Source organism: Perissodus microlepis, chromosome 1, assembly GCF_051167445.1.
Source record: "Perissodus microlepis isolate ML-2025 ecotype Zambia chromosome 1, ASM5116744v1, whole genome shotgun sequence".
Lineage (NCBI taxonomy): Eukaryota > Metazoa > Chordata > Actinopteri > Cichliformes > Cichlidae > Perissodus > Perissodus microlepis.
Genome location: NC_140461.1, coordinates 17,675,308 through 17,689,906, shown reverse-complemented (window position 1 = coordinate 17,689,906; position 14,599 = coordinate 17,675,308). Strand labels below are relative to the sequence as shown.

General features: G+C 38.5%; 1 long non-coding RNA gene across 1 annotated transcript; it reads right to left on the bottom strand.

Annotated features, from left to right (window-relative positions):
* Nucleotides 1-5,680: 5,680 nt before the first annotated feature.
* Nucleotides 5,681-14,599, bottom strand: LOC146393668 (uncharacterized). The gene is made up of 3 exons (XR_014800616.1): nt 14,211-14,599; nt 12,726-12,941; nt 5,681-6,178 (listed from the first exon to the last, which is right to left on the bottom strand). It is a non-coding gene; the product is annotated as an uncharacterized LOC146393668 (long non-coding RNA).

The window sequence follows — 14,599 nt, the reverse complement described above, 5'->3', positions numbered from 1 at the left end:
TCGCCACCCTGGAGAGCTCGCTGTTCCCACGGTTTGCTCAACAAACAAACGCACCCCTCCACCCCAAAACACACACACACACACACACACCACCATGCTCTTGCACGCAGTGGTGATGTCATTAATTACCATCAAAATGAGCATGACAGCAAGCAAGTGTGCGTGCGTCCGCCAGCGAGGCTTTGTGCATATTTGTGTGTACGTGTGTCTGTGTGTGTGTGTGTGTGTGGTGAATGTGTGTGTTTGAGGGAGAGCGAGGGAGATGTTGGGAATGAGGAAGAAAGAGACCATTGTCCATTCTGAAATAAAGAAATCTCCACTGAAGCATTGTAAATGGAAAAGGCAGAAAAATGGACCAAATTCTGGGATCTCTGAGCGAGAGCCGGGCTGTCACATCTCGTCAGAGCCTCACAAAACCTGATGTGCACACATTGCCCTGCCTGGATACAGAGACACACTGTGGCCCTGTGCTTGTGTGCTTTCCTGATGAAATTCAAGCCTTTTCCCTCCCAGCCTCATGGGGATCTTGTCTTATGAACATCGTTTGTTTCGCACGTGCTTGTTGTTTTTATTTTCCACAAACAAGCAAAATGAACAGGTTTTAACTGTAGATTTTACAGTAATTTTACTGCATAATGCCACATTAAGTTCTCACTGGACGAATTTTGCATGAAATCAGCTAATTAGAAAAACCAGTCAGCTTCGGCTTAAAGAACATTTTTCCCCCAAATGGTCCAGTATCTTATTTTTTCACGATTTTTGACATCTTTGCAACAATATATGATGAAATATAAGATAAATATGCTTTGGTTGAACATACTAAAATTTGTTATTGCACTCAGTCAACACGTAATTTTCCCATCTTAAAAATTTTGTCTTATTTGTTGTCACAGTTGTCTCTCTCTCTGTCTCTGTGTGTGTGTCCATGTGTGTCTTTTTAGTATCTTTGTTTTTTGTATTTTGATTAATTAAATGATTAATAAACTTGAACTTGACACACAGTTTTCAGCCCACGTTAGCAGGACTCGCATGAATCACTTACCTACAGCCAGTTTTACTTATTATGAAACAATGTAATTACATTGAGTCTACAGCCATGTTCAAAGCTATGTATGACCGACTGGTGCGTTGAGCCCAATATTGTCACTAACATCCATATTTTTAACCAGGTTAATGATAATCACTGAAAATATAAATCTTCTATAATAATATAAAGTTAGTTTAACAAGCCCAAGATGAGTGTGTGTGCGTGTGTGTGTCAGTGTTTTTGGCACTACATGGATCATTGTGTGGACCTTCATTAGAGATCATTTGGTTTTTTGGTGCAGTGGGCCTCACTAAGCTTTGGCTGTGCAGTGAACCAAACCAGGGACTGAGATTACTATTGAATGTGTGGCCATAAATGCACGGGATTCCACCTCATCAAAGTTTGCACAGATAATTGCTACTATTTGATCTCCACTATCTGAAAAGACACCGTGTTAATTAGAGGCTTTGATTGAGACGGGAAGAGAAGAGAAACAAATGTGTGCTTTGTTGTCCTGTAGAAATCTCTCCTCTCAGGGGTTTATGTATCTGCAGAGCTGGAAGGCTTTTGTCGCCAAAACCTTTGATGAGGTCCTTGTTTCAGGACCGGTCCCATCCCTGTCTTTGGGAAAACATCCAACTGCCAACTCATCAAGCATCCCGGAGAGCTAAAACAATGCCCAGCATTGAAGACTTGAGATTGGCAGTTTGAAATCCTTTGCTCTGATCTGTAATACGCCTTTAAACTAATGGAAGCATAGTTATGTCCCTGAGATACATCTTGTTGTTTTCAAAACAGTTGTGACAAAATCACTTTATTTAAAAAAACAAAACCAGTCACAGAGAGTTTTTATTTATTCTTCTTTGACTTGAACCTGATGTAGAACACCGAGTTTAGTTAATGGGAAACAACCAGTCTGTTTGCTAAATGCATCCATTGAACAAAATCATTGGAGCCTAAGGCAGTCCCCAGAATCATGTGATCACTTATTAGAGACTCTTAAGTGGTGCTTGTAAAGCTGAGAGCTTTCTGAACTGTGACTGAAACAAGTTTGATGTTTTTTTTTAACCAATAAGGATGTTTCTATTTTCTTTGATTAACAGTCATGACAGTCATAGTAGCAAAAATGTTGGCTCCTCATCCGGTTGATCACTTTAATAAGACCTCCCTGCAGTCTGAAAATGAACTCTATTCAGGGGGGAAAAAAACAAAGACAAAAAAAATCTGATAAATTCTCCTCACTCTTTGTCAAATAACAGCTGAAGATGGTTAATCCACATAAATGGCAGCACCTTCATCATCAGCACAATAGTACACCGTTTTCTTTGAAAGCCTTGTTGTCAAGCATTTTATGTTTAATTTCTTTAGTTTCTAATGATGTAAAATGGCCTAAAAAAACTTGAACCACATATATTTTTAACACTCCATTAAAAAAAATCATCCACACCAGGTATGAATCATGTAGGTTGTACGCTATCGCACCCTGTAAACATAGGCATGCACTTAAATCCTGGATTACAATAATAAAAATAATTTTTTTAAAAAAGAGATCAATATTTAGCCCTCTTCTTGCTGTTATTACTGGAAACAACACTTTGTTTGCTGGAAACCTGATTCAATAAGTCAGCCTGAGTAGCGCAGATGCTTCTATATACGATTTATAATAGGAGAATCAAATCAAATCAAAATTTATTTATATAGCACATATTAAAACAACAGTGTTGACCATAGTGCTTCACAGTCAGTAAAAAGAAGAGTTTACTATTAAAATTGTGTTCAGATTCTTAATTTAATCTTTCTGTGTGTTTGTTTCTGCTTTGTCTTTGTGTTTCGATCGCTCTCTGCTTATAAAGTATCAATTCTCACCATATACTGGATTCATAAATATATTAACACAGCACATGAAAGTAACTCTTGGTTAACAAGCCAAGTCACTTAATTTTTTTGTTAAATAAATATTTATCAGTGAATGCATTCGTGCTGATTTCTATTAGGAGCTAAAGTTTGGAGCTGTCCATGCCAGCAGCTGAAGAGATAAACTTCAATTTTAAACAACTAAAACTGTATAAGCTTATATAAAATGTATGTTGCATAAATGTGTGCATTTCATCGCTTAAAGAACTACAACAGAATAAAGGGAAATCATGAACTCTGGACCCCTACAGTGAGGCCATCGCTCTGCTTTACTGTGGTTGACTTGGTGGGTGTTCTCTCTGAGTGATGAACTTTATGGAGAATCTTGATGCGAGTGGTCTCTCACACCATGAAGGCGCAAGTGGTGTGCTGAGTATTAAAACAATGTGAATTATTCAAGCCCTTTGGGAGTTTTTGGACTGGTGTATTTGACAGTGCTCTTTTACTGCCTGTCAGAATCAGTGCCATACGGAGACATAGACATGACAAGGCCCAGCGGCTTACTAAAACACCTTATGTTGATTCTTTCTTTCAACATGGAGACTAGCTGAGAGAGGATGCAGAATCACCGTCCACATTTGTATTCAACTATTAAGAATAAGCACAGGAAATGTGCACAGGAACTTCGTCATGAGCATAATCATCGAGGTGTTCTCTCTGACAGTGAGGACAGTCAGGATCAGTCAGGGCAGGTTTACTGATACCTCTGTGAAGCACTTTGTGATTGGTCTTAAAAGACACTATGAAATTTTTTTACTTAATTAATTACTTTGAGAGATTTTAGTTTTCTGTTGATAATCACAGTGACAACACTATATGTATCATGATGTCATTGCCTAACTGTAGACCTCCACCACACGGTTTAGTTAGTTTAAACTAGCATCAAGAGTTAGGTTTGATCGTGTATGTATATTTGTTCCCACAAGACAAAAATTCAGGCCACTGAGGATATTACACTTTAAGTGAGATAAATGAATAGTCAGACTCTTTCATCACCCTGTTCATCGGCTATGTGGTGCGATTTTCCTCTTCTATTAAAATCAAAAGACTGAACAACAATAGAAAATACTTTTTCTAATTATTTGACGCTAAGGCTTATTTAGCTACTAATAGGGAACTTGTAGTACCACAGCAGCTCCTTAAATTTGCCGCTGAGTATCACTGATGAGGCCAGAAGCAGAGAATGCCTAAAACAAACTGTAGAGGGGCTTCAGCAAAACAGCCAGAGGCTTAAGCTATATTAAATTACCATGATTGGGACTTAAAGCATGGTTAAAGCCTGTTTGAGAGGCTGGGGAGCCTCAAAGCAGTCCCATTCATTGCTGGGGAGTTGGGTCAATAGGTTGGGGAACTTCACAGGACCAGATTTTATTCTTATGCAAACGAGGGGAACAAGACCTAAAGTTCACTGAGTTGGAAGATATAAATGATTGGACAATCATCTGCAGCCCTCCACAGACACAAGCTTGGACCACAGCTGTGTGAGGAAGTACAACTACATCTGAGTTCACTTTAAACATCTCTCTTCCTGTGAAAATGCTGATAAACTATTGGAAAGAGTGAAAGTGTCACCTATCACCCAGACTTTAGTTTAAAATCAGTGTAATGGATGGAAATGTCATAATAAATATAATAAAATGTTTGCTTTCTTCTTGATAGTAAGGTATGGAAATTAATTTCTCAGCTTTAGTGATATGATTTCCAGTGTCTTCTAACAAAAACAAACAATGTCCATCTATCTACATGTGCCAACTACTAGAATATCTGAGCAGAATGAATGTATGAATGAATGAACACACACTGAGTGCCATGAGAGAGAACACCCTCAGCCTGCTCCTCATCCTCACGTCAGCTGGGTCTCACACACGCATCACTCACGCATACAGTGCAGCATAAATGTACTGTTACTCTGTGCACAACATGAAAGGAGGAGAACTGAAGGCAGTGCTGTCTGCATTTAAAATGAGGTGTGTTTAAACTTAAGAATCGGGCATTGCACGACTTATAAATAAAGAAGTGCACTGCAAATGTGTACAGCGTGGATGTTCCCATTCAGTGGTATCAGGTGGACACCGATGCTTTCTTTCTTTCTTTCTTTCTTTCTTTCTTTCTTACTAACTACTTCACTTAATAAGGCGTTGGTCAGGTGTAACACCAGCATCTGCGATTCAGAGTTTTACACGCTGAAAGAGCCTTGACGCAAGAGGAATGACGCAAACTTCACCAACCATGAAGTCGCGTCGTGGATCGAAGAAGGCGCACGTGTCCGACGGGTTGTGTCGGGTCAAGTTGTGTCCCAGGAGAGTAAAGGGTCACGACCCTCTTTCCAGCAGCAGACAAGTTATCGGGAACTGGGGTCGGGTTGATCTCCAAAAAAGCAGCAACTAGAGGAAGGGCAACATGCTGAAGTCTGCCTTACGCTGTCATCAACAGCTGGATTGAATTACATTTATTTGACCTGTTTTACTTTACGATCGAATCAACAGCAGGGGCAGGAAGCTAATTTTAAGCTTGTCGTATATCATGCCATCTTTGTTTGAAATTTGTCATAATTCACCTGTTTAAAAAAAAACTAAACTAAACTAAAATAAAATAAATAGTCGTCTTTCATTCTTCACCCTCCAAGCGTGGAGCGCTCGTTGCAGTCTGCCTCTGTCCAAGGTGCTGACCGAAACGGCCTTTGTGAAGATTTTGGCTCAGTTTGGCTCAGATTTTAATAATAATGACAGAGCCATCTCATTTCTGTTTTTTTTAATTACATTTTTATTAAATAAATAGGTTTTCAGTCACGGGTCAGTCAAGGGTTACTCCAAAAAGATGCATTAATACACTGTCGACGTAAAGAAATTTTACATTACACGTTTATTGGTTTAATTTATGAGCAAGTCATTAAAATGACGAAATACAAAGACCTGAATACAATATGATTGTAGTAATAACATTCAGGGACAAATTTACATTTAAATAAATAAACAAAAAAATAAAAACAATTATACACATTTTAGCTTATTTTCTAAAATAAGAAAAAGCACGAATCTTCTGCAAAGAGTGTGAGAAGATTTTTGTTTTGTTCGCAGAGCAATTTTATTTGTAATCTGCTTGAAGTGAGATCTGTTTGCACAGCTCTACTCGCATGTGGGGATAGAAAACTTTGAGTCCAGTAGCGGAGACGGGATTCCTCACAGTGACCCCTGATCCTCCACAGCTTGATGACTCTGGTACCATTTTGGTCCTCATCTGAGGGAGAAAAAACAGAAAGAAAAAAAAAGAGGACAAACGACATCAGCTGTAATTTAATATACAAAAAATAAATTAAATATTTAAAAAAAAAAACGCTGTATGATTTTTTTTGTGAACCGCTCTAAACATTTACTTTATTCTTTAACTGGTTGCATCATCTCAGCATATATGTAACTCCTTTCAAATGAAGTTCAGGCGCGGGCTCGGTGTAGGATCAGACTGAATTCAGCCCTGTGGCCATGCTGCTGCCAGATTCACCAAATTATATATAAAGAGGCTCCTGGACAATTTAATCCCACTGGGAGACATGGTAAAGTCCTTTCTCTGCCAATTTTCACCCTCTCTCTTATTCAAACCTCCTCTTTCTTCCTGCAGTCCCACAATGCAGGATTGTGCTCTTTTTTTATGTTCTCTTATATCTTTTCTCTGTATGGCTGCCACCCCCAAACCCCTCAGACAGCATGCAGTTTATGCAAATGATCAGCCTTTCATGCTCAAAGTTGAATGAGACCTCAACAAAATCTCTCCCTTGTTCTCCCACACACACAGACACACACACACACACACACACACACACACTGCATGACTGAGTGTAAAAATACGCTCAAGTATCATCTTCAATTTTTGCATTTGAATTACCATTTTTTAAAATCTGAAATTCCTTACTTGATCCCACAGTACACCTGTGTCGTGGGGCAGGCATCTCTCTAAGTGTGGGTAGTATTTTAAAGGAGTATTTTAAATATTGGATGGATGAATTGATGGGTAACAGAGTTAGGATTTGGTTGGGGAGAAAAAGTGGAAGAAGGTTGAGAGGGGTGTGCAGGGAGTGTGTGATGAATGATGAATGTGAAATTCTCAGTGTTCCCAGGGTCTGGGTGGTGTTTGAAAGGCTGGAGGGGGCGGCTGGAGGCTGGAAGGGGGGTGATTGTGCCCAGCTGTTGAGGGGGGGTATCCTGAGTCTCTCGCTTCCTCTCTCTCTCTCTCTCTGTCTCTGACAGGCTGTCTTTTTCACCAGCACATACTCGGGCCATCCAGCCTGCTGCCATAACAACGCCACAGCCTCTGTGTCATAGTAATGCCATGCAGTCAACGCAGAGCATGGGAGCAGGGGAGAGGGAGGGAGTCCAGGGGAGGAATGAGAGGAGTGAATGAAGAGTCCAGACGTTTCTACCCCTGTGAACTTGAACTTGACTGACAGCCAAATGACGACTGGCGGGAAGAGAATGCAAAATCCACTCCTGAGAGATTTTGTCCTTTGATATGGTCAAATTACATACTGTGTATGCATTTTAACTCACAAATAAATAAATGTTTAATTGGGAGGAAGACAGGGATTTCATTTTTGTAATGATTATAATATGATTGGTGCATAAATTACATATGAATTGGTCATTTGCAATTATAGTACTACAAGTTGGCCTCTTATAAAATAAAATAAAATAAATAAAATAATGTACATGTTAGAATAAAATAGGGACTCATGCCTATAAATGAATCCCTGTTACAGTTACATTAATAATAGAGATCTAATATTGGGAGAAAAAATAACACATTATTTATTTCAAACATTGCTTTTTTCTTCCCTATATTACTACATGTATGAATATGGACATTTTATTATTTAGTTAATATAACAAGCTGAAAAACACATTTTGATTCTGCTAATTATAAAGCTGCGTGCATGTCAGAGATCAGGATGGGAGCAGGATCTTCTATGAGGAGCTGCAGCTCTCTAACTATGTGGCTAACCTTTTCAGTCTTTTGCTCCCTTAGAGTCAGCGCGGGGTTGATTGCTTGCCTACAGCTGATAAACGACGACTGGTCCACATCAGGGGTCTTAGCTGCTCAGACCCACTCGACCATGGGAAAAAGGCGAGCTGTGAAAGGTCCCCTGTCGCTGTTACAAAGCCAAGAACAAGCCATAGCAGGATAATCGTGTTTATCCCCAGATTAAGACTGGATCGCAGCTGCGGTATCCTTGTGGGAGGAATGGGGGCTGCAGAGATGTAAAAAGGACAATGTCCTGCCTTCAGGAGACCTCATCATCATCCTTACTATACACAGGTACTACACAGGTACTGAGATATGAGACTTTGACTCATTCGGATCAGGCTCATTCCCCTATTAAAAAAAAGTTCTACTGTGTAAAACTTTGTTCTGGTGAGAGCAAAAGACAAATGAAGGTTTCTCTAATGTGAGCCATGAGAATGAAAGCTTCACTCTCACTGCTATCCTTCACTACTCTTCACTTCTCAAGCAAGCACAGCTCACCCAGACAGAGCTAACCAGAGTCTAATCTGTGCGTTGTTTTCGAGTATTGAATTTGACACATGGCAACGTAAACTGATCAACCAATAAACTGATCATCAAAGCCCTCAAAGACAAACTAAGTTGGCCAGCTCAGACTGTCTTTCCAGTTGTCCACTATGTTTCTTCATTTGTGTCTCTGTGTCTTCTTCGTTTGCTGTTTTGCTGCCAGTTTACACATTTCTGAAATGAATCGTTGCAATCTTTCCGTTACTGCTAAGATTTTGGGTTTTTGCTGGGATATTTGTAGTGTGTCATGTGCTGCTTGTTAAGGCATGTTAGGCAAGATTTTTCTTAATCATTCTTTGGAAAATTAAGACTTACATTTCCTCATGATACATGACCACGTTCACAATTCAGTTTGTGAGTCACAATAGTTCAGGCGTAAGACAGTGCATTAATTATATGCTCACAGCACGAAAGTCAGTGTCAGACATAAAGAGGCAGGAAGACAAAAGGACAACTTCTACTAGAGACACTGTTATGGCTGCTGTGCTAATGCAAGCATCTGCCACTGTCTAGTCTTGACTGTTGTTCCCACCACAGGGTTTACTGCAGCAGCCTCTCAAATATACAATGTTGGGAGGGGGACAAAAAAAAAGAAGTGGTGGACCTTTGTGAAATACTCCTTTCACAAAGCAGCCATTGTGGAGAGAAGGCAGGATCAGAATTATAATGTGGAGCCTGGTCACTGTTTACCAACAGGCCAACAGGTCTCCTGCAGCTGCACTGTCCACCACCGACATGCAGACTACACTGTGTTTGTATGTACATGTGCACGGGTGCACATTAAAGCCTTTTGTGTTTATCCATTATACCTCTGAGTGCAGTCAAACAGCGCTTTTCCAATAAAATACATTTCAGGAATGACTTTTTTATATGAGAAATATTTTTGAATTCACTATACAGTTATTGTGCAGAATGGCAACAGGTAAATAATCAAAGATGCAGTCACAATTCCTTGCCCTTCCAGATGTTTAGCTGTTTTCTGGACCCAAAGCACATTAAACCCAGCGTAACCTTACTGTATGAATTTAAAATTTAAATAAAGATCCAGACATAGAAATTAGAGAGCTGAATGCTTCTTGAAAAGCTGATAATGAGGATTTAAAGCGTGTGCTGTGTGTTGCTAGTCACGCAGTATTCCAGTGTGTCAGCATTTATAATTACCCAGCTTTGCCCTCACCCCCCACCCTTCCAGTTGAATGTCTAATTACAACATGTAATAAAGGGACAGTTCCCCTTTTACTTGTTCAAGCCACAGCCTCTGGCTATTAAAACCAGTATTTTGGCATGACAGAGAAAAAAAACTATAGAAAAAACTAAGAAGCACATGGAGGACTGCCAGCCAGCAAGAATCTGAAAGACAATTTTTTAAATCTGAAATAATCTAAAATAGCATTTTCTCAGCATCTAGGCACAATAAAAATATAGCTGAACTTTTATCTAATCTAATAATTATTATTGTTATTATTATTATTATTATTATTATTTACTACAACATCAAAAATATTTAGGACAATAAAACAATCTTTATATTAAATATAAGCATAAAATTATATTAACGTGTTCAGAATCGCTCTATCTTTTCATTGCTGGGTGGAGCTCGTAGGTGGTGCTGTGCCTTTAAATGGGCCTACTCGCTTTTACACCCAGTTTTGATGCAATTATGTTAATATGCAGAGCTTGTCTGCGTCCTATTCATTATCTGCTAGAAATGCGTGATTGTTTTCTTTATATTACAGTCAGGGTCTTCATACATGCCGTGATCCAACAGAGAGCTGTAAGGTGGGTTATTGGGTGCACGGTTTATTCTCCTTTAAAAAAAATAAATAAAAGGAAAATATATTTTCTAAGTACTACATAAAAAAAAAATCTAATTGCCAAGACCTCGACTTAAACCTGGGCCTAACGTTAATCTCTTTCCGTTCATCAGCATCACGGCAGGAAACGGAAGGCTGGAGGAAGCATTTAAACATATTTGAATACAGCGAGTTAGAAGAAGGAAGGTTTCAAAATAAAAAGGTTTAAAGGTGGAGGGAAAAACGAAACGTGTATGTCGAAAAAGGATGTAAGTGTAAATGCATATTAACCCTTCAGCTTCAGCTGTATCCTTTTTTTTTATAAAAGAGTGCAAAGGTTAATTTAAAAACTTGATTCCTTTTTGTAAATAATCATTCTTTTTGAAATAACAAAAACGTAAATCAGTGTTTCGTTTTCCAGGTCACAACTGCATGTTTTTGTCTTTTACACCAAAAATAATTAAACAAGCAAACAAAAAAAAAAAACCCATAATAATTAATGCATCCGTTATTACAGACTAATGGTCTAAAGGAGTTTTACCAAAACAAGACGTTTGCCATACCTGGCGTTTTGGTTTCTAATTTTCTACTTGCAGATGTCATTAAGCAGCTGATCTCTATTTGATTTTAAAATGATTACTATTGAGCTAAAAAAATAAAAAAATAAAAAAAAAGGAAATATAAGCTAACATTCTGCATTTTTACTTTCATTTAAAAAATATTATTTATAGTTTACTTGTATTTTTTTTTTTTAGTATTTTAAGTGAATGATTTGTTTTTAAAGGAGGCCTAACAAATAAACTCAATACTGAAAAAAAGGAAATTACAAATAAATTCTATATATTTCATTTCAAACTTTTTTTTGCTGACTAGCTTTTATGGGAAAAGAATTAAGCATAAACAGGAAACAGGTAATCACTCTAAACTCCTTCAATAACCTTAAAATGTCAAAAGTTTAGAAAATGTTGCACACAATAACACTGCTGTTACTTACATTGAGGTTTTAGCTTTTGAGAAGCATTTTTCTCCTTTATGTTTTGCTTCGGTAAACTTGGGACAATTGTAGGAATTTTTACTTGTTTTACCACCTGCAGAGTCACAGAGATGCAGGTTCCCTCTCAGCTTTAATATAATCAAATGTCATGAGTTTTTTTTTTTTCAGCCACTGATTCAATGACTTTCTCCCGCTCTGTTCAATTACAGCAGCAGTTAGAAGTGCAGTGACTCACAGAACGACCTTCAAAAGGCCACAGAAACGTGACCTCAGTGATTTGCTACATCTCTGTTAAGTGAGAGCACACCGGAGGTGACAGTTAAGACAGGAAGGCATAAAGACAGCAGTGATTTGTATCTGACGGACGGCTGATGATGGACCACATTAATGCGGCTATACTTTCTGCTACACATCCATTTTAAACGCAGCATTGAACCTCCGTCTAGATGACTCCCAAAATACAAACATCCCCACGTACTTAAATTTGAGAAGGAGGCCTCTCATTTAGAGGACAATGAAATCAGTTTATTATAACCGTGCTTTTAAAAATATAACCTTTTGACACAAATACATGGGTGCTAATCCTTGAAAGACATAAGCTAACACTTGTGATTTCTCTCCTAGATCTTAACTGTTCTGACCAATTTAAGGAATCTGGAAATTTATTGTTGGTTTATACTGTGATAAGTAAAATACAGTCTGCCGAACAGAGTCAAGGCAAAATAATATCAATTTTCTAATTTTTAAAGCTAAACTGCATTCAGCTTTAAAAATGAAAACATTTAAATGTAATAGCATTTTTTCCAAACAAAAAGCACGACTTGTATCTCAACAGTCTCATTATGCTTATTAAAGGTTTTAATCACAGTAACATAAACATTAACATGAGGTAAAAATGGTGTTTTAAATTTGACAACGTGAGGCCAAATTCTACTGTTATACAAAGAAATGTCATCAGTATGTTTCTAAAGGAAGTCTGTGGTAGGAAAAATCATTCATTCATGTACAATAAAGGCCCCTTGTAAATTCTTTCTACTTTCAGAAATATTTAAGTGACCCCATGAGCTTATTATTCCCGGATCACTTCATTAAAGCAACCTTCAGAAAAGTTCAGTGTTAGAATTTATTAGAAGAAATGCTTTAATTTCTGGGATTCTGTGTATTTGATCATGAGGCTGATAATTGTTGTGGAAAGGTGCAGCAAAAACACCTTATTTTGAAAAAAGCTTTTTCAGTTTACTGATAAAATATTTACCCAACATTTTCACAACCATTTTCTAAAACCTAAGACAATGTGTTCATTGTGCCAGTCTTTTTCTCACAAATAGGAAGGAATAGGCACTTTTGATTGAAGAATAGTCAATAAGTAAAACCTTACTGTATGCATTTTCATAAAGAATCTGTGTATTATTAAACCTAATACACACACATAACCTACCTGAAAAGACAACATGTCCTCCTTTTGGAGTTTTTCTTTCTTTTCTTCTTCTTTTTTTCTTAATCTCATAAACAAGAGGCTGAGGATTTGGAGGTCATTCCTACTTTCGGTTATCTAGCTTTATGATGCATGATTATCACTCATACAGCTAGATAACCAAAGACAGGAACAGGCTCCGTCATTAGCGACAACAGCAAAAGGTAAGTCCGAGGCTTTCTGGGAACAAAGAAAATGATTTGGTATTTATGCAAGTTTAGCTTCAGGTTTCACTTCAACACCATCGAATGGTGATTTCTGTTTTTGTTTTTAATGTTTTTAAATCAGATATGTCAATCCCAAATCTCCATAACTTCCCCAAAACTAATTAAACCATTTTAATATCACACCGCTCTGTCAGTCACCGAGATGATGATACTCCATTTCTAGAGCCTAAGCACCAAAATACACATGAAAAACAGATGTGGGGTGACAAACTGTACAGCAGCTGTTCCTGTTGTGCTTTAAGGTGCAACTTCACAGCTGTGTAGCCTGTGTGACTGTTTGTGGATTCTGTGCTCCTTCTCACACTTTGCAAACAAACCCAGATCATCAGAATTCATCAAACTCTACTGCTTTAACGTTTCATTAAAGCCCATCTTCCACAGCAACACTTTAGGAATCTATCAAACATGTATGCTAAACATTATTATTATTATTATTATTATTAGTAGTAGTAGTAGTAGTAGTAGTATCTGCCTTTCGGTTATTTTTACAGCTATATATGATGAGTATTGTTATTATAGGTATTCTAATGGTGCCACTACAGCTTTGGTCACAATGCAAGAGCACCCTGTCATATATTTATATCTATTTCAAAATTATTTTGCTAAATATTTGACTCAAATCAACCTCGTGATGACCTCACGTTTTTCCCCTGTACGTCTGACGTCAATATTTTTAATTGGGAAATAGATGCACCGACAAGACGTGCGTCACTTTCTAACGCACACAAATACTAACACTTGTATATATGTGTATATAATTTAAAATATTAAAAAGGCAATAGCAGGTTTCATAGTGTGTTTTTTTTGGGGGGGGGTTCATAAATTAAAAAATATATATCACTGTATGAGTCAAATTGCCTTCAGTGGCCTGGACGGTGTGTGAAAGGCTTCTGGTTGAAGAGTGCGGGCCTGCATAAACACTGCTTCACTATCACAACTAATGTTTTGCCCTTGTTATATAAGTTAAGGCACAGGTAACTGGGTTACTCATGTACCATTTTAATGTTGTTCTCTTGCAAACTAGTTATAGAAGCCAGTACACATCGTTATCTATTGGTCATGGGTTTGACGGTGAACTTGAGCATGTCACGTTAAATAAACGCCGACAATATAACCATAAATGTGTCAAATGTCAAGTCTGCGCCCTCAGATCGAGGCGCATTTGTTGAAGGTGGAATGATCTGTGGAAACTAGTCAAGCCTACCCTAACCACAATACTCACTTCTTGAGATGCCTCCTGCGTTCGTGGAGACCAAAACATCCACATGTGGCAAAGAGGGGCGGCCAGCGTCGCATCATCCGGGCTCCAGATGTTTAGAACATGGAAATGAGTTTCTGTACAGCCTCGCTTCGACAAACAGGTGAGCGCGTGGATCAGATCGATAAATCCCACGCCATCTGCCGAGCCTGCGCAGACGGCTGTGGATGAGACATCCTCGTCGTGCCGTGTGCTTGTATCCGAGATCAGGACGTTCCCGGGTCAGTGCCGTGATCTCCGTGGGACCGACAGAGGAGCGAGACGCTTTTCATCAGCCGCGTCCAAAAGCGCGCATCATCAGTCCGCGGTCCTGAAGCTGCGACGCGTCCCCTGACAGACACTTCAGTGCTCTC